The sequence below is a fragment of the Uranotaenia lowii genome, chromosome 2 (genome assembly GCF_029784155.1).
Source record: "Uranotaenia lowii strain MFRU-FL chromosome 2, ASM2978415v1, whole genome shotgun sequence".
Taxonomy (NCBI): Eukaryota; Metazoa; Arthropoda; class Insecta; order Diptera; family Culicidae; genus Uranotaenia; species Uranotaenia lowii.
In genome coordinates, this window is record NC_073692.1 from 408,231,930 (window position 1) to 408,251,666 (window position 19,737).

The 19,737-nt window shown below is 39.9% G+C and overlaps 1 protein-coding gene across 4 annotated transcripts in view; it reads right to left on the bottom strand.

Annotated features, from left to right (window-relative positions):
- LOC129749266 (fas apoptotic inhibitory molecule 1) overlaps positions 1-12,052 on the bottom strand; it is a 34,280-nt gene extending 22,228 nt beyond the window's left edge. The window contains exon 1 of one of the 4 annotated variants that reach the window (XM_055744206.1): positions 11,898-12,052. The gene's annotated coding sequence lies outside the window, so the exon portion shown is untranslated. Of the gene's footprint in view, positions 1-10,954; positions 11,418-11,897 lie in introns of those variants that run through there. The other 3 variants (XM_055744204.1, XM_055744205.1, XM_055744203.1) reach the window with 3 other exon arrangements.
- Between the last annotated feature and the right edge of the window lie 7,685 nt (positions 12,053-19,737).

A 19,737-nucleotide genomic window follows, 5' to 3' on the forward strand; every position in this document is an offset into this window, starting at 1 on the left:
TCGGGAGTCGGAAGTCCGGACTTCCGAAGAAAAATTTAGTACTGGCGCTATTATAATATTTAGTTCTGGCGCGTTAATAGTCTTCCGGTTATTTTGTTCGGCTTGACCGATTTGCTATTAGTTATTGATTTTAAATTTAAAAGCCTTCAAGAAAAAATTGAAAAATTGAATTTAAAAAATTCACGATGGTGAAAATTGAGGAACAATGTGTACATCATTTTGCAGTACGTACATTATAAATCAAGATGATTTAACGATCATAAGAGCTTTTTTTCCGGTGCTCAAAAATCAAAATTTTTTCGTCACTAGAGAACCGAGTTGGCTTTTTTTTTAATATTTCGGTAATGATTATAAGGAGAAAAAATTAATACCTACTATAAAAACTACAAAACTGTTCATCGCGAAAAATTATTAGTCGTATTTCCTTATAAAAGATGAGACTATTGGCCAGCAACTCCCGGATATTTCTAGCTCAGTCGCAGAAGACCCTTTGACTAATCTCAGGGTCGGCCTACGGCTGGGTAATCGGAGGGTAACGCGGCCAAAAACTAAGGAAACAAACTGTGGGTTTTCTACAATCAAAACAATTAACAAATTAAAATTTTAAACGAGGAAATTACTTTTATTAAAATAACGAGAAAAACTACTAACTAAACTTTGGTTTTTAGATTTTTCGCTTTATTAAGCACGCTACTGTGTGGTGTGTTTGTGTAGGGTGTGGGTTGGACGGTGGTCGATGACCGTTGCGGTACGTACCGGATGCTCGATGACTGCGTTGGTGAGCGCTCACTGGTTACCTTTACCGGGGTGTTGGGTTCGACAATGGCGGATTGTTGATGGCGGATCAGGAACGGGAACTTGTGTCCTGATCAATTTACCAAAATGGTGGCAGTTCGTCTGGCGTTGACGAACGGGTAGGATACGGCGTCTTCCTTCGTTGACGGGGATCAGCGGACCACGGCAAGGCCGTATTGGCCGCGCTGAGAAGGGCTCTCCTTGGGAATTAGAGACTCCGAGGATTTCTCGAAGTCCCGAGAGATAGGCCTCCTTTACGATTATGGTTCTTACCTGAACCAGAGGCCGAAGTCTTTTACGGTAAGACGTAGACTACCGTCAGGTAATCTAGGCCGAATCGTACGACGGGATTCCTCAACAATAAACGGGGTGGCACAAGAACAAACACTCTGGTTTCACAAATTTCTTGGCTGTTGGGGAACACCTCTGACTCGCACGAACGCCGGAAGAAAAAAGCCCAGAGTCAAAGACCCTTTTTGGCGCGATACTTCACTCCTTTCCTCCACCTTCTCCATTCAAATTATTTAGGCGAGTTATTGCACCTTGCATGCAACCTACATGCATTCGACCTTGCAACCAGTCTTGGTTGCAGACTTGTTGACGAAGATGCCACACGCCCAACTTAAAACTAACAATAATTGTATTTGTTAAAACCTATCTTCTAAACATTTATTTAAAATTTCCCTAATCCTAACTAAATTTATAACAGAAAAACAACAGTTCGAACAAATAATACAAAAATGGAAAAATTACCTAAGGACTTTGTAACGACGGTTACAAAGAGGGGATTGGACGTTCGCCCCGGGTGCTCGTTATGCCCTTCTCTTCCCTACACAGTTTTTGGAATGGGTATAGTTCTTCAACTCGACTCTCGTGAATCAACACGTTTTTTGAGCGAAAATATTTCATGTCCTATACGTTAACGAAGGATTTCATACCGCTGCAAAATACCTAAGTGTTATCCATTGGATTGGAATGAAAATTGATACACGAGGAGGAGCGATTGATTTCAGGAATCAAACTTTTTGCCAGGAGTCGGCAAAAGCCTTTAGAAGTTCATTCAGAGTCATTTGAGGAATCAATTTATAAATACTTTACTAGGCCCGACGCGGCACTTAGAAGTGCCATTCACCGAAATTCGGAAATTGTTTTTCCAAAGTACCGCGAGATCTAAATGGGTTACACTTTCTTCAGTCATTTTGCTTGAACTTTCAATTAATTTTAACAGTTAGTCCAATATGCCGCTTGATAACGAAAATCTTGATCAAAATTTTTGATTATATCTAACATATTTTTCGTATTGTTTTGTTTATATGAATTGGAAAAAATACATAATAGATTTTTTTTTCCTGTACCTACATTCCTCCCCTTCTTCATGCATGCTTCACAATACATTTGCATTATGCTGCAAAATAACGATTGAATACAATAAAAAAAAACTTGTCACGAAACTCATGACACTGTGGAAATATCTATTTAGTCCTCATTGAAACAATTTTCAACACGCACATGGGAAAAAAACAAATCACGTTACTGTTAGAGAAAAAACTTTAACGATACCTCAACTGTGGTGTATTCGAAAACACGACAGAAGCTTTCACCGGTTCTCGTTAGTTCTTCGAAGTAAATTTCTTTAGCAAACTACAGGTAATCTAGTCAATCTACCGTGAGGGAGGATACAGGTTGGTGTTCCCGGTTGATTGTTCATTCGATGTGAGACTTTTGCGTGTCGTGCATGTTGAGCCCATTCATCCTTCCATCGAACATGATAGATGATTGCTAATTTACACGAAGAGAACATCGGCTCGGGGGGGAAATGTAATAAAATTAACTGTCTGTGGTGTAGTGGTTGTGTTTATTGGTAATTTGAGCGTCATCGATCAGGGAAGAATTTGTGGTTTGATTTTGCTTTCGCAGCTGAATTAGTACTCAATTAGAGCTGCTGCACGCTATATGGTGTTTCGCGTACGATGGAAAGACTTCGGAAATATAAAGTTTTAAAGTTTTATGATCTACTAATGTGGATATGGAAATTAAATTTTTTCGTAATCGATTTATTTGAATATTTGGGACACTATTTAAAATTTCGATATTAATTAATTTTGATATTAATTCGATATTAATTCCTGAAATATACAATTAATCATCGTAAATTTATTTTTATGAATTAGGTACTAGCTGATCCCGTACGAACTTCGTTTCGCTTTTAGCTTTAAAGCTAAGGAGTTTGTGATTGAATGACGCATTTTTACGACCTATTTGCTTGTCTACAAAACTGAAACTCGAAATAAGAATTTGATTTGCAGGCGAAACAAGTTTTCGTCCTGTTCGGATGCATCATAACGAAATTACTTCTAAAACATATAAATGTTAATATTAACGACCCCTTTTTCTGATGTCTAGTTCAAAATTTAAGTAATCAATTGTCCGTTTTGAAAACACTCATAAATGAATTTTCGTCTTGTTCCCATGTTATGCAAGTTTTGTTATTACATTTAAAAGAATTTATAAAAAAATGTATACATATTAGTAACAAATATGTTTTTTACAGAAAATCTTGAGACATCACTTCGCCAAATACAGACCCCGTTCGATTTTGGCAACACACCGATTTTGTGTTGGGGGTTTGGGGGTTAAACCCCCCACCATAAGTGATGAGCAAGAGAGGTATATAACTCAAAAATTTAAATTTTGAATTAAATTATGATAATGGAGTAAGGTTTTTCAAGAGTCACAATCTTGACTGATGCTAAAACCTCAAAAACCCATCCCAAGTTCAAAATTCTGCAACTTTTTTTCAAAATTTTCTCACTTCTTCATAGGAATCCAGGTCTGAATATAAAATTTTAAATAAAATTAAACCCATTCCAGAGGTAAGTATTCTCATAACAAAAATTGTATTTTTTTGTCATATTCCGGATTCTGTATCCAGTTTAGGATTCTAGTTTTTCAGTTTGAAGAATCGAAAGAAATAAGAAATGAAAAGCTGTTTTGAATTCCTGGTTATTTGGTTTTACATTTCATATTCAAAAAAAGACTTACACCGTCTTAGCCGATTTAGGCTTTACAGACTTTACAGACTGAATAAATGACGTGGACAACTTAAGATTAACATTTAACACCCAGTACCGAGATGGAAATCGAACCCATACCATCAGTGTACCAGCGATTACCGTCTTACCACGCTAACCACTCGACCACCGAGACGTACTTATCAAAGTTGAATCATGTTTTTCGAAAATCACATGCATTTGTCGCTGCTTGTCCCGGAGAAGGTCAACAGGAGGTGAGCTTGAGGGCACTCGCTACAATTTGCCTGAGTTTGGAGTCGGTGAACTACAGCCTAGTTCAGGACGTACGAACGGCACAGGAAGCTTGGGAGAAGGTACGAAGAGCTTTTCAGGACGACGGTCTGACGAGGAAAATCGGTCTGCTGCGGAAATTGACATCGATACGGCTGGAGGAATGCGGAAGCGTGTTTGATGTCCACTGTCCATAAGCTCGCCGGGATTGGATTCCGAGTAGACGATTCGTGGCTGGCGGCGTTGCTGTTGATGGGACTCCCTGCGAATTATGAGCCGATGATCATGGGATTGGAGGCTTCGGGAGCAGCACTGACGGCGGATGTGGTCACTATGCGGCGAAATGTCCCCAGAAGACGGCGAACAACAAGGCAATGTGCAGCGTGTTTTCGATTGGCAACGTTGTTGAGTCCGAGTGGTACTTTGACTCTGGAGCAACAGCACACATGGCGCGTTCGACTGCCGGTTTCGTGAAGCAGCAAGTTCTTTCTCACCCGGTCGGAACAGCGAACAACGGTTCTTTTTTTCGTTTCGATTATAGTCGTTTTACCATCTTTATGGCATTCGCGACTTTATCAACGGTGCAGTTGGCGGATCGTTATTGAAAAACTTATCCGGTACAACTGTGTTCGATGTTTGCTCTTGGGCTCGAACTCGCGGACATCGGCTCAGGAGACAACAGACTTGCCAACTGAGCTATATCACAAGCCCGAACAACGGTTCGATGATGTCTGTGTCAAAAGGTTTCGTCAAGCTGGAAGTCAACGAAGGTCCTATCGAGGTTCAAGAGGTGTTGCAGATTCCTGAACTAGCAGCAAATCTACTGCCGGTGAGCAAAATATGCCAGAAAGGATTGACGGTTTTGTTCGGCGCAAAAGGCTTAAGGTTCGCGAGAAGAGTGGCAACATTATAGCTTCTGGAACTCATCAAGAAGGGCTATATCGACTTAATCGAAAGATGGATGGTTCGTTGCTGACGGTAGGCGCAGAAATGTGAAATGGTCCGGAACGATACTCGAATGTGTGGCATGCATCGAAGGGAAGCATGCTCGAAACCCGTTTCCTTCAAGTGGTTCCAAGTCGAAAGGTTTGCTGGATCTGGTGCACTCAGACTTGTGTGGCCCGATCGAAGTCCCGTCGCTTGGTGGAAGTCTTTATGTCATCACTTTCATAGACGACGCCAGCAGGAAGGTGTTCCTGTATTTCTTGGAAAAGAAAAGCGAGGTGAAGGAAGCCTACGAACGGTTCAAGGCCAGGGTCGAGCGTCAAACTGGACGAAAACTAAAGGTGTTGAGAACTGACAACGGAACCGAGTACGTCAACGAAGAGTACAGCACCAGAAAACCTGCCCATACACTCCGCAACAAAATGGGTTGGCGGAGAGGATGAATTGCACTCTTCTAGAAAAGGCCCGTGCGATGCTGAACGATTCTAAATTGCCGAAGCAGTTTTGGGCTGAAGCGATTTTGACAGCAGCCTACATAACGAACCGGTGTCCATCAAGAGCGTTGGAGAACATCACACCCGAGGAAGCATGGTCCGGAAAACGTCCGAACTTGCATCATCTAAAGGTCTTTGGTTCACGTGCGATGGCGCATGTGGTGAAGCAGAAACGCAAGAAGCTGGATCCGAAGTCCCAGGCATGCATTTTCGTTGGGTATGCCGAAGATTCCAAGGAATACAGGTTGTACGATCCGGTCCGCAACGAAGTGTTCATCAGCCGTGATGTCATTTTGGTCGAAGAGGGAAAGCCGACAGCTTTGGTCAATTTTTCAAGCCCAGATCCTGTCAATTTCATGGAATTGACAACGATGCAGATGGAAGAATCTGTTACCCAATCCGAGGATGCTGACTCTGCGCTCCCAACGCAACTTAGTTGACCGGCTGATCAGCAGCTAGAGTTTAGGCGCAGCGGTCGGGAGCGCCGACCCCCAGGCAAGTATCCCGATTATGTTACTTTTACGCCTTTTACTGTCCTGGAAGATTCCCCCCAGACATCCTTGATTGCTACTGACGATCCCGTGAGTTACGCTGAAGCCCTGGCGAGGCCAGACCGAGGCCAATGGTTGGCCGCCATGCGAGAGGAGATTCGATCTTTGGTGGAGAATCAAAAATGGGAATTAGCTGATTTGCCGGAAGACCGAAAACCGATACGCAACAAGTGGGTGTTTAGGACCAAACGAGATGCTGACGGACGAATCGACAAGTATAAGGCGCGCCTTGTCGTGAAGGGGTGTTCGCAACGTCCAGGAATCGACTACGATGAGGTCTATTCAACGGTGGTCCGATATTCGACGACTTGGATATCGAGCAAATGGATGCCGTGAGTGCGTATCTTCAAGGAAGTCTCGGAGATGAGGTCATCTTCATGAATCAGCCAGAAGGGTTCGGCGATACGAGCAGTAAAGTCTGTTTGCTCAAGAAGGCGCTTTATGGTTTAAAGTAATCCGGACGAGTGTGGAACGCACAACTGGATGGAGCACTGAAGGAGTTTGGCTTATCGCAATCGAAGGTGGACAATTGCCTGTACTACCAGCTGGCGTGTAGAAAAATGCTTTTCGTCACCGTTTACGTTGATGATTTTCTAATTTTTTCAAACGACCCGAGCCTGAAGAAGAAGTTCAAGGAATTTCTTTGTCAGCGGTTCAAGATGAAGGATCTTGGAGAGGCCCAACTTTGTCTCGGATTGCGAAATTCCCGTGACCGAGCTGATGGTAAGCTGTGGATCGATCAGGCTCAGTACGTGGATAGCATCTTGCAGCGGTTCAACATGGGAAACTGCCACCCAGTTTCGGTTCCGATGGATCCAAGCACGAAGCTGGAAAAGACGATATGCCCGACCACAAGGGATGAAATTCTGGAGATGAAGGAGGTTCCGTACAAGGAAGCTGTTGGTTGCCTGACGTATTTGGCTCAAGCAACGAGCTCGGTTCTAAGTTTCGCCGTGAATCAGGTCAGCCAATTCTGTAGTAACCCTGGTCGCCAACATTGGGAAGCTGTGAAGGAGATATTCAAGTATCTGAAGGGAACCGTTTCCAACCGTATCGAGTACAGCCGAGCAGGAGGTCATCTAGTTGGATACTCAGATGCGGATTGGGGAGGAGATCCTGATAGCCGGAAATCCACAACTGGCTATGTTTTCACCATGATGGGAGGAGCTGTGTCATGGAACGTGAAGCGGCAAACAACTGTTGCGTTGTCTTCATGCGAGGCGGAGTATCTTGCGCTGTCCAAAATCATCCAAGAGGCTCTTTGGTGGCGTCATCTAATGTTGCAGATTTTTGGAGAACGAGTCATCCCGATACGATGTGACAATCAATCCGCCATCTGTATCGCAAGGAACCAAGAATACCATCCGAGGACGAAACACGTGGACATCCGGTATCACTTCGTGAAAGATGCACTGGAAGAAGGCGTTGTTGATCTGGCTTACATCAACACAAAAGTTCAACCAGCAGACGGTTTCACCAAGGCATTAACGAGTCTGAAGCATGAAGCATTCAAGAACTTGGTAGGACTCGTAGCTTAGGGAGGAGTGTTAGGACGTAGTAAGCAGCGACTCCTATGGTACGAAGCATAGTAACCACTGTATCCTTAGTTACCTAGTTTGTTAGGAAAATAAAACTATTCAATCTCTGACGAGCATTCAACCAAGTTGGTTCAGCTGTGTTTCACTCTGCTCAATTAAATGGCGATCGAAAATTTGATAATCAGATTCAGTTTCATCATTTGAAATTCATATTTTAATTCAAACTAACAATACAGATTAAAAATAAATAATTTAAATAATCAATTTAGATTAAGAATTTAAATACAAGATTCATGAATGAGGGCTCTTAAACTTGGCTCATAAAATTTTGATCCGTAATTAAGATTCCGGAATCGTATTTTTTGTACATTTCAGAAATTGTACAGAACAGATTTAATTTTGATTTAATGATTCAGAATGCAGATTCAAAATTCAGAAAAAGATTTAGCTTGTAAATGAGTTTTAAAAACAAAATAAAATTGTTGAGGAATATACGAGATCATGAATTTAAACATTTGCCTGTCAATTCAATTTCCAGATTTCAATGTTTTAATTAAAAAAAAGTCCGTACACATAAGCTGAAAAGCACAAATATTATGTTGAATTGTAAGTTGTTCTATGCAAAAAAACCCATATTTTATGTAAGAAAAATCATCCACAAAATTTTTATAATGGAATTCTTTTATGAAAAATATTTACTGCATAAGAAACAGGTAACTGATATTCATCTAAGAAATTTTTACCAAATTCTATATTTTCTTGGTGTATTGTTTAACATTATTAACTTTGCAGTTTTTTAAATGCCAAAAATCATGAATTTGTTTCAAGTTTGCATCAAGAAAACTTGATCTAAAAAATTTTTATCTCTTACTTTTTTTTTTTGAAAATTTGATTTATTTTCATCAAAGGTTAAAATATTTGGATTTGCAAAAGAATTTGGAAGATTGGGCTTGTTGGATTTGAGTAAGAAGTAAGCTTTTTTGACGAAATTGAAGGCTCACCTAAAAAAAATTGATTAGGCTCGAATCAGAAAAGTTTGATCAACCAGGCTCTCAAACAAATTCGAAGATTTTAACCATCGAATTCCATATTTGTTACTTAAGGTTTCATAACAAAAATTTAGCTCACATTTTTGGTTTAGAACCAACACTCTCTAAAGTTACGATTTAATACGAAATCTATTAATGTAAAAGTACTTAAAAATGATTAATCATATAGTAACAAACATAAATTCGTGCATTGTTGGGTAAAATTTAGGTAAACATCATAGGTAAAAATCAGTAACCAAACACAAAACTCTACCCAACCGAGGGGAGGGGCGATAGAATAAAATTGTGTAAAGATTCGAGTTCAAGGAATTTCGGTTCTGGAAATTTTGAATGCTATGAATAAATTTCGAAATGGTAAGAAGTTTTTGAAGGGATAAATAACACGAGAGTGTTATGTGTCAAAAACAACAAACGGTAAGGAGTTTTTCTTGAAAAAAAAATATTCTAATAAAAATCTTATCCGTTGATTTGGATATTTTGTTTGTATTTTCGAATAAATTCATCGGAATTCAATGGATAGTTTTTTTGAAAATTTTCAAATAAATCGACCGCTGTAAATAATTTTAGTTTTTTGAGATATTTTATAATAAGTTGGTCTATGTTTTTTAATTCTGAATTTATGGTTTCTGAATACAAAATCTTCTTATAAGTAAACAAATCATTCAAATTTTTCAACAACGTATTAACCACTTTTTCATTAAAACCGAAACAGTAAACTAAAAATCACTTTTCTTTATTCCATCTGGTGCTCTCTCTGCATGACGAATTTTATCCATGGCTGTTCCGGAAAGCGTAGTCAGAGCCCTCTTTAGCACTATTAATATAAATGCTACATTTTGCATGCTTTTCCGGAAAATTCCACTTTGTTGGGAAAAAAAACTCAGAAACACTGCACCGTAATCCTAAATTAATATTTAAAATTTAATAATTTTCGTAAAACGGAAAGAAAATTGACGCGAGCGAGAAAACACGACTGCACTCCACCAAGGCTTGCTTAGATCTCGTCTGCAGGATTTCGATTTTTTCCGCTTTGAAACTTTCTGGGATTAAAATACTTCATGTAAAAGTTCAAAGTTCAGAGTTCCAACACAAGGAATATTTAAATAAGGTAGTGTCGAGTGCCATATTGAATTTTTTTTGTGACGTTACAAAAACGATTGTGTCGAAAATTTATACGAGAACCGCAGAAATATTGAAGAAAAACGTGTCTCAGAACGCAAATGAATTTCGATTTCTTTTTGATTGTGTTGTACGGCCTCTAGTTGATTATGTTATGAAGTTTGTTTGTCCTTTAAAGATTGCATTATGTACTTTGTCTTATTTTATTTTTTGATGCAGTGTCATCTTGAAGCTAAAACGTGCTAAATTGAAAAAAAAAAACAGTTTTTAAAAGGTCTAGCTGGTAATTTTAGAGTGTTCAAATGATTGGCATATTTTTTATCCAATCGGTTTATCATATAGGTACAATTGTTATGCAGAACAATAAACATCAATAAATGATTGTTAACTCAGTTTAATAAAATACCAGTAAAAATTGTGGTTTCGTTAATAATAGTTGTTTTTTTGATAACTTTTTGTAATAAGAAGCTAAAACTGAACAGACTTGGGATGGGGATGGGACAGACATGGAATATGTTGGACTAATTCTGAAGTTTTGCAAATTTGAGCTAGAAAAAATCAGCATTTTCTCGAACTTCAAAAGTCTACTTTATAGAAAAATTACTCAAAAATCCTACTTTTTTTAGTACCTATCTTGAAGAACAAGAATCATTCTATAATAACATGCTTACAAAGTGGAAAATTTCCAGTGAAAATGTAAGTTTCCTTGTAAATCGAATGGTTTTTCGTAATTGTGACGTCGCAGACTGAAGCAGAGCTGCCTTGGCACTACCTTTTTAAATTTTCCTCGGTTCCAACAAGTACATTTTTCCACAAAAATTTTGTTCAAAAAAACATAAGTTCGAAAAGTTTTATGTTTTGGACGTTTTGGGTTTCGAGAACAACAATTTCGTTCATTTAAAGCAACATTAACACGAACATTAACAATAATTGGCAAAAACTACAAGTTTTTGAGATAACAGATTTGTATGAAAATACAGATGTTATGACATTTTTAAATGATTAGTTTATTAAAGTATGGAAATGTTTTTTTTTGTAGATAACTTCATTTGATTCACTAGATGTTTTTTCCATTCGAATTCTGTAAACTCTGGAGATTTGCGGAGCGAAAATCCAAAATAAAACATTGACTACCATTTTTCTAAGCGACGTGAATGATACCTTTTCAAAGTGTAAGCAGTTTTGTGAGCATATCCAAACTCTGACGACACGTTTCCTCAACACTTTTTCAAACACACATCAACTTTTTTCTTCGAATTTACCGAAGCCTAAAATTCCGTTAAACTGCCCTGCATTAGAACCCGGAAGTTATGCAACGTGCTTTCACCTTTTCACTCATTATCACAGCACACAGCTCGACCCAGATTGACTTGTTTCACTTCCATAATCGTTCAATCAGCACCGATTATGGAGTTTTGATAAGTTTTTCATTCACAATTTTCAAAACTTCTACTCTCGATGGTATTGAAATTCAAAAGTTAGTACCTAGTAACATTCCATCGTGCTTCCCGGTGGAGTGAAGCGAAACAAATGGGTGGTTGTTACTCCTCCCGCGTCTTTCTATTAGTCCTTCGAAACAGAGGTTTGTCGGGATAAAAGTTCATGAACCGTTCAACGCCAACGACCGTACTCGACTGAGATGCCAATAGAAAAGGTATGTAGCTAGTCGAGTTCGATTGATGGTTTAGTTACGGTAGGTGCGGTGCTATCACGAAACTGCAAGCTGTATAGTTTTATGGGGAGGTTTTTCCAACCCCACGGTACTACTTATTTCAATTCATCCCCCCTTTCCGCCCACATTGGAATTCGAACGTTTTCATCAACAACAATAAAAACGCACGCTGTTTTCGGGGGATTTCTTTCTTTTCGTACCTCGTGATGCCAGGAGTGGGAAATTCGGCTTTTCTGTTTAGAAAATGCCTACCAAAACAAGCCAAACAAGCAATAATATACTCGGAAATATATGTATAGCAAAAATATGGGGCCTTTTACCTAAGCCCCGCTCACGTTTCACTAGGCCTTTCCAGAAAGGAAATTCTACCTTTCGATGGCGTTTTATACCTATCGTCATTCAGAACATGACTATTTTTCGGTTGGTACTCACCGAATATTTGGGCACTTCAGCTATTCCACATCTACCTATTGAGGTATGGCACAATATCGAAATAGCACCTTATTCACTTTGCTGCAACATTTGGTTGAAACTGAATTGCAGTCGATGGATCCTTATATACCTACATATATCTATGTAGGTACAGAAGTAGGTATTCTAAAGTTCAGCTACTTACTGCAGCAACACTCAGTAACGAACTGATAATTTGTGGGAGTTTTCCGGAATGCAGAGTTTGGATTCCAAACCGCATAATGGTCCTAGGTCCTAGCTAGGATATTGTTTACCAATAGAGTGCTACTTGGTGCTACTTAGGACTTGAAATTATGAAAAAACCGAAACCATAGAATAGGTATTATCTAATAAAAATGATCTGATGGGCATTAATATTATTTGAAGGTTGGGATTGATAGATTGATCGATTTTTAATACCAATAAAAACCGAACCACTCTAACGTATTGTCCATTTCTGGTGTGAGGTGGCATGATTTGTTGTGGTCAGTTGAATCGCCATGAGAACGTCACAAGCATTTCCCGGTAAAAATCAATTGCTCCAAGTGACCACTACTCCAAGCTGGCTAACTGACGGAGGTTCCACCGAATGAAGGGTGCAAAATTGAGCAACTTTGTGCTTCATTGTTACCTAAATTACATATAGGTATGTATGTATTCAGTTTATGGCACACTAACAAAATTAACACAATACCATTATGAATTTTGAGTTCTAGAATTAGAGAATTGAAGTTCAATAGTTTTTGATTTTGATTGTGCATGAGAATGGAAATTTTCATTGGAAAAGTGCCTGAATACTTATACCTACTACAATAATACAATAACGTCAAACATAATGTTTAAATATTTTGAAGCATTTAAAAGTTTACAGTACGTAAATAATTTTCTTGAAGATTGCAAGACATTACGATTTGTTTGCAGTGTTCCCCTATTCATTCAAATTCTTTGAATTTGATTCATTGGGGATACTGAAAGTGTCGTTTTGAATTTGATAGAATATGGTTACAGTTATTGTTAATTTTTTCGTAGAAAAATATGCAAATGCATATACAGGGTCCGGCAATTGAAGTGCTACATTGAAATAATTTCAATTTCTCTTGAAAACAAATTACTTTTTCAAAATTCACTGGTAAAGTTCGACTTGTTCGCCCTTGAGTTTAACCACTCGCCGCAGACGGTCGAGGAACGCATCGTATGAGGCCCGCAGGTGTTCTTGTGGTATTTTGTCCCAGGCTGCCACGAGATGTCATTTCAGGACCTTCATGTTTCTTAAAGCAGACTTCGGCCTCCAACATACTCCAAATAGCGAAGTCCATAGGGTTCAGGTCTGGCGAACTCGCCGACCACTCGGAGCTCGAAACGAACCCTGGAAAATGTGCAATCCAAAGCTGGGTTTTCTTCGTTTTGTTAGCCGGCGCCGAGTCCTGTAGGAAAACCCCATCCCTGGAACCAAAATGTCGACGTGCCCACGGTTCGACGACATTCTGTAGAACTAATTCCCGATATGTATTTTGGTTGATTTTCACTCCTTCAGGGACAAAAACCAGCGGAGTCCGGCCATCACGGGTAATACCGGCCCAAACCATCACCGATGCTGGTTTCTGTCGCGCCGGGTGGCCATCAGCAAGTCGACATGGCTTCGTGATCTGTTTGGGAACCAAACTCTGTCGTTCTGCTTATTCACGAAATGATGTACGGTGAAGAGTTTCTTGTCGGTAAACACGATATTCTTTGAACCTTTTGGATCTTGTAGGGCTTGATCTGAAGTTTATCTTTCAGGATCCGACGGAGACTTCGATCCGATATGTTGAGATCCTCTGCCAATTTTTTTTGAACTACGACGAGGATTTCTCTTAAGGCGCTTCTTGACGATCTTCTCCATGGCAGGTGTCACCACAGTAGGTCGGCGTCCCCCACCATACCGCTATTTGACACTTCCGGTCTCCACACTCAGCCGAAAAGGTACCGTCAAACGGGGCATCATGCAACAGCGGGGTTCGATGCAACATTTATTTAACACTACATTGAATCAATTTTTAATTTAATGTATTGTAATAAAGTTATCTTTTAATGATAACAAAATGATCATGACATAATTTCTCACATTTTAAGCTAGTTTTCTTAAATTTTTTATTTTTATGAAAAATTTGAAAAATCGAGCAATAAATGTACAAATTTTCACATTTTTTGATGCCGAAAAAAACTTTACCCAGTATGGCGGATCGGCTTGATAAAATTATCTACAAACTTTTTACTGGTTTCCTCATGTTGTATCAACATTATTGGTCTAAAAATATTTTTCGAACAATCACCCAATTTTTTTAAATTATTATTTTTAAAATTCAGTTAGGTGTCTGGGGTTAAATGCAACAAAATGCAAATCAAAGAAATACCTTGTAAATCTCGTTTCCATGTGTTGGAATATGAATGTTTTGCATCACGCGTTTGTGAACATTGAAATTTCATTCATCCAAACATTTATTTTTATAATTTCAGCTTTTAGATTTTTTTGTAGTATTATTTAACCCCTAAATGTATGCAGCATCCTTATTTTCAGAAAAAATTTGAAAATTAGTTTTAACAGACCCAAAAACTACTGCAATTGGTATTGCCATGCGTAATGGCCTTTAAGGCATCGCCAATATATTAAAAACTATAAATTTTTGTACGTGTTCATAAGTTTTTTCATTAAAAACAAAGTTTGTTGCAAGTTACCCCATTTTCTAAGGAGGGTGAAAATCGCATGTTTTTAGAAAATTAAAAATAACTGAAGAAACCTATAATTTTTCTAACTACGTCAATTGGATATCCCAGCATCCTTAAAACTTTTGATGCAAAAGAGGTAGGATTAACTGTGAACATAAGTTTTTTAGAAGCCATTGAAGTTGAAAATTGTTGCATGTTGCCCCAGTTGACGGTAACGTTAAATTCACCTGGATTTTCACGTAGGCGCTCGTTTCATGAATTTTCGCTTGACTTACATGAACTACTTAGAAGCTAATACAAATTCACTTGATCCGTATGTGAAATTCATACAACCGTATGCTGTCAATACAAAGACACATTCGATTTACGTTAAAATCCATTGGTCCGCCTAGTACAAAGAGATTTGGTGCATTCTATGTTATGTGCACGTAGAACTGAATAACTTATTCACGTAGAATCTTTATAAAAGAATACAAAACATTGTAACCATCGGTTCTCCCAAACTGCTCAGTCGAACAAGAACCCCCCCCCCCCCCCCCCCTCTCAAGCCTCAGGGTCGGCAACACTCGAAATTCGGAGTCAAGGAAACACCTCAATGCGCTCAGTTGAATTCTTACTTTATTATTTCCCGAACACGGCTTATGAAACACTTTTCTTCCCCCCCTCAAGAGTTGTCCTACCTTAGGGTTATGCGAGATGACCAGTGGCGTATACGGCGTGAACTAGGTTCGGTCCGGAGATGGTACGTTAGTCCACGAGGCGAGGGTCAGATCCAGGTGTCTCGTGGGTTGTGTTCTACTTCCGACCGGTGGCGCTCTGATCTGGCCTCCAGAACACCGAAGGCCGTGCCCCGGCAGGATTGGAATAACGGGGCTTGGTTCTGGATTAGGCGGCAACGTTGCACCCCGCGTACCTGGTCCCACCTTGGGTGCTGAACCAGGCACGAAGATAAGTATATCGACGTCGTAGGGGATCGTCGGTCTGCAGCTCTTAAGTGTGGTGAAGTCTGCGACGGGGTAGCATTTACGTGGGTCGGCTCCGGATCAGGTAGCTTACTCCCCTGACTAGCACTAGCTATCTAATCAGCTCGGCAACCGGCGTACCTGGTCCCACCTTGGGTGCTGAACCAGGCACGAAGGTGAGTCTATCGACGTAGTATGTGTTCGTCGGTATACAAACTCACGCTAGGATAATGCCCGGTCGTAAGGCGCTTGTCAGGCGGGAATTAGGATAACCGGCACCGCTCGTCGGTTGGGCCGGATTGTTGAGCACAACACCGCAGGTTAGGGTTTCCTAACTAGGAATTCGGGGTCCTGTAGGGACATGATGGGAGAAATATTTGCCATTTTAGTGTGTTGCCTGGTATGGGGTTCAAAATGGCTATTACCTGGTAGTTCGATTGCTTTATTAGTTGAACTAAAGCAAGGCTGTGGTCGGCTCAAGATGTCCATGCAAAGTGAGGCCGTTTCAGAGCAAGATCTTTGACCCCATACGCAAGCTAGCGGCTTTGTAGTTGTCTTTCCGTTCTTCCCACCATGCCCTATTGTATTCGTTGCTGCGTTCTTTGTGCGTTTCCGATGCGCACGACTACTAGCGCCATCTCTTGCTATATTTTGGTGAGTTGACCTTGTAACCAGTGCGTTAGTTTACCGTTTAGTGTAGTGAGAATCATAGTTTAAATTGGAAGGTACACTCAGAAAATAAATAATTTGATTTTAAATAAATTAAATTTATTGATTTCTGTTATTTATTTGTCGGTGTCAAATTCATTACAATTGCAATGTTTATCCTTTGTGGTGATTTAATTATGTCATTGTTTAATTGATTATATATGCATGTCTTATCATATTTAAAATAAATTTTATTTATTATTTATTCTAGTTTTAAATTAAAGATGCCCCTTTTATTTTGATTCTCACGAATCTTGGGTAATAAGTAGCTGAAATGGGATCGCTGGAGACCGGAGTCTAACGACGTTGATGGTCAGTAACAGGCCGAGGCCTTCAAACAGCGTGGAGTTGACTAAGTCAATGATGATACCCTATGACCCCGACCCATGTATATGCTACGAACTGGGTTCCTACTTTAGCACGCTTTCCGGCACCTTGTGTAAAACAAGAAAGATTCGAAAATGAGCTTGTTGTTAAAAAAATCAATACTTTGTCAATTGCGTCTGTCAAGTGTCTGGTTCAGAGGTACACATAGAATCAAAGACTCGAAAGTGTTGTAATTTTGAAAAAAATATTAGCTTGCTATTATTTTTTTCACCCGAGCCGGGGGAGAGTGTAACCACGGGCTAGCCTACTGCTCAGTGGAGCAAGAACCCCCCCTCTAGCCTCAGGGTCGGCACTCGTAAAAGGAATCGCGGAATCAAGGAAACACTTTAGATCGGTTAAGAGAACTCCCACTTTATTTTCCCGAAAACGTAAAGCACTAACGTGACACTGGGCGAATGGCTTTTTGGTTGTTCACTTCCCCGATATGAGGGTTTTCCCCAAGGAATTTAAACGGTCCTACCTCGTGTTGCGTTGGTGACAATGGTGCCGTGACGGTGTTGTGGGTTGGCTTCGGCTCGATAACCTTCTCGCGTCTTCCCGACGGCTGGTGACAGGGATCCAAGGATCTCTTGGTGGGTTGTAGCGACGACGGACGAAGCACGCTGGGTATCGGCTGGAGTTCACGACCCTCGCAGTTTAGGTGGAGCGGATTGGCGGTTCCCTGGATGGCGACCTCAAGGGTAAACCTTCGGTGGATCGACCGGTGGAGCTGATGTTGTTGTTCAGCCAAAAATTACGGGGTCCTAAGGCACATGATGGGATACGGAAATGGATTAGTCGGACGCCGGGTACGGGGTTCAAAATGGCGGTTACCTGGTTAAAAGGTGTGTCCCAGATAACTTGCTGGGTTGCCTACTGGCTTTGTGCGGTTGTGTGGTATGGTGAAGTCGACGTCTCGAGCTTACGGATCCAAATGAGCCTATTTCTTAGCAAGGCTATTGACCCCGTACTCCGGTCATAGACATTTGAGGTCCGTCCAGTAATTCCTCCCATCATGTCCTGTTACGCTTCGATGCGTTAGCGTTACCGTTACCATAACGCGTCCTTCAGCTCCACCTGGTGTCGACTAGCGCTCTGTTGACCTGATCACGCCGCCTCTACGCGTTCGGTATCTTGGAGTGGTCATTCTCCGTTCCTCCCCAAAGCACCTCCTTGAATCTTGATGGTGTTTTTCGCAATTTAAACTATGATTCTCACTACACTAAACGGTAAACTAACGCACTGGTTACAACCTAAGTGTTTGGCTACCTCTGTGCACGGGAATTTTAGGGTGGTCCTCCTTCCTTACTCACTAAGGCACTTCCTTGACACGCGTTCCAACACGCGTCATTGCTGATCCTCCTCCCACCAAGCAGTAAGTAAACTTACTGGTTACAATATACTCAATGTGGCTACCATTGAACAGTTGATGCTGGCCTCTAACGATAACGATTACGGATTACGAATTATGGAGAAAGTGATTTTCCGTGAGTAATAAAAATTTTATTGTCTAATTGTTGTTTACATCCCACGAATATTTTGCGAAAATATTGTGAAGTGAATTATTTGGAATAAGTGAAGTGTAGTGTGATTTTAGATAAGTTTGTTACCTGAAATTCACGTAAGTTGCACATGGATTTCAGAGTGGCAAAAATCTATGTACATTTTCACGTGTGAAAAGTTTTTTTCGGTGCAGGTATCTTTTAACTGTACGGTACACACAGCGCTACGTTTCTGTTCGAGATCCGTTTTTCCGGATAACACCTGATTACAAAAGTAACACTTACATCCAATGATAGCTAAGACTTAATGTAAACAAAGCGACGAGGGTGTAGTATCGTGACTTATTAAAAGGTTTTCTTGATTTCTATTTTTGGATATCAAAGCAACACTCGACATCATGAAAGACAACAATAAACATTCTTCTTCGAACTATCAACGGGAGTTAAGGTGACAGTCCGTACTTTGGAAGTTAGTTGCCCCTTTCCAGAATACTACAAGTTTCAGGATTCTACATTGGCGACGAGGATAAAGAACATTAGCGTTGGGTAAGAGGAAAAGGTTTAGGTATGTTATTTTAGAGATTTATTTTCGTGAATTTTAAAGAAAAATTAGAAACGAACCAGTCGCTTAAATGCGAATCGGAAGTCTGGTTTCGTTCTGCTAATATGCAGGTTGTAGTAGAAATGGATCAGGCACTTAAATGTGCATTGAGAAGGCTGATTCCATTCTGCCGAAAAGCAGGTGAAAAACTACTGTAAAAGTTTGTTTTTGTAGATTAGTTTAGAAGTTGAAATGGATCAGGCGCTTAAATGCGCAATGCGAAGGCTGATTCCATTCTGCCGAAAAGCAGGTGAAAAACTAGAAAAGTTCGAAATGGATCAGGTGCTTGAATGCACATGTGAAAGTCTGATTCCATTCTGCCAATAAGGCAGGTAAAGAATTTCAGCTATTTATGAACTAGTCGCTTAAATGCGGGGTTCAATGTTTGGTTTCAAGAAATTCTGGTTTCATTCTGAGGAAGCATCATATTGGTGGAGGATCAGTAGCTTAAATGCTGTTAAAATTAGTCTGATACCATCCTGTTGAGAGAAAAATATATACATATGAATATGAATGCTCGAATACATTTTGAAAATTTCTCTGCGAAAGTTAAATAAAGATTTTTTTCGAAAAAAATAGAAATGTTTTCAATAATTAATTGTTTATTTATAAAGTAATTTTATAGTTTTAAGGTAAAAATTTGAACGGTGTTAACGGATCCATATAGCTTCAACGCCTGCAAGCTCAGTGTTTGGTCGTCATTTGCGATTCCTTTTTGGCGATCGTCGTCGAAGATTGTTCCTCATCTTCTGCTACAAAGCTTCGTGTTTCCTTGCCGTCTCCGATTTCTTTTCTTTCGGAAGGTCGAATAAATCAATCCGGGACACCAGCCCCATCATCCGACACGGATTTGCTTACGATCCACCAGAGTATGTAGTGTATCTGGAAAAACAATTTAACTTTAATATTCTAAATAACAAAATAATCGGTTATTAAATGGAAATTTGAAATGTGAAAAATAAATCACAGTGATAAAC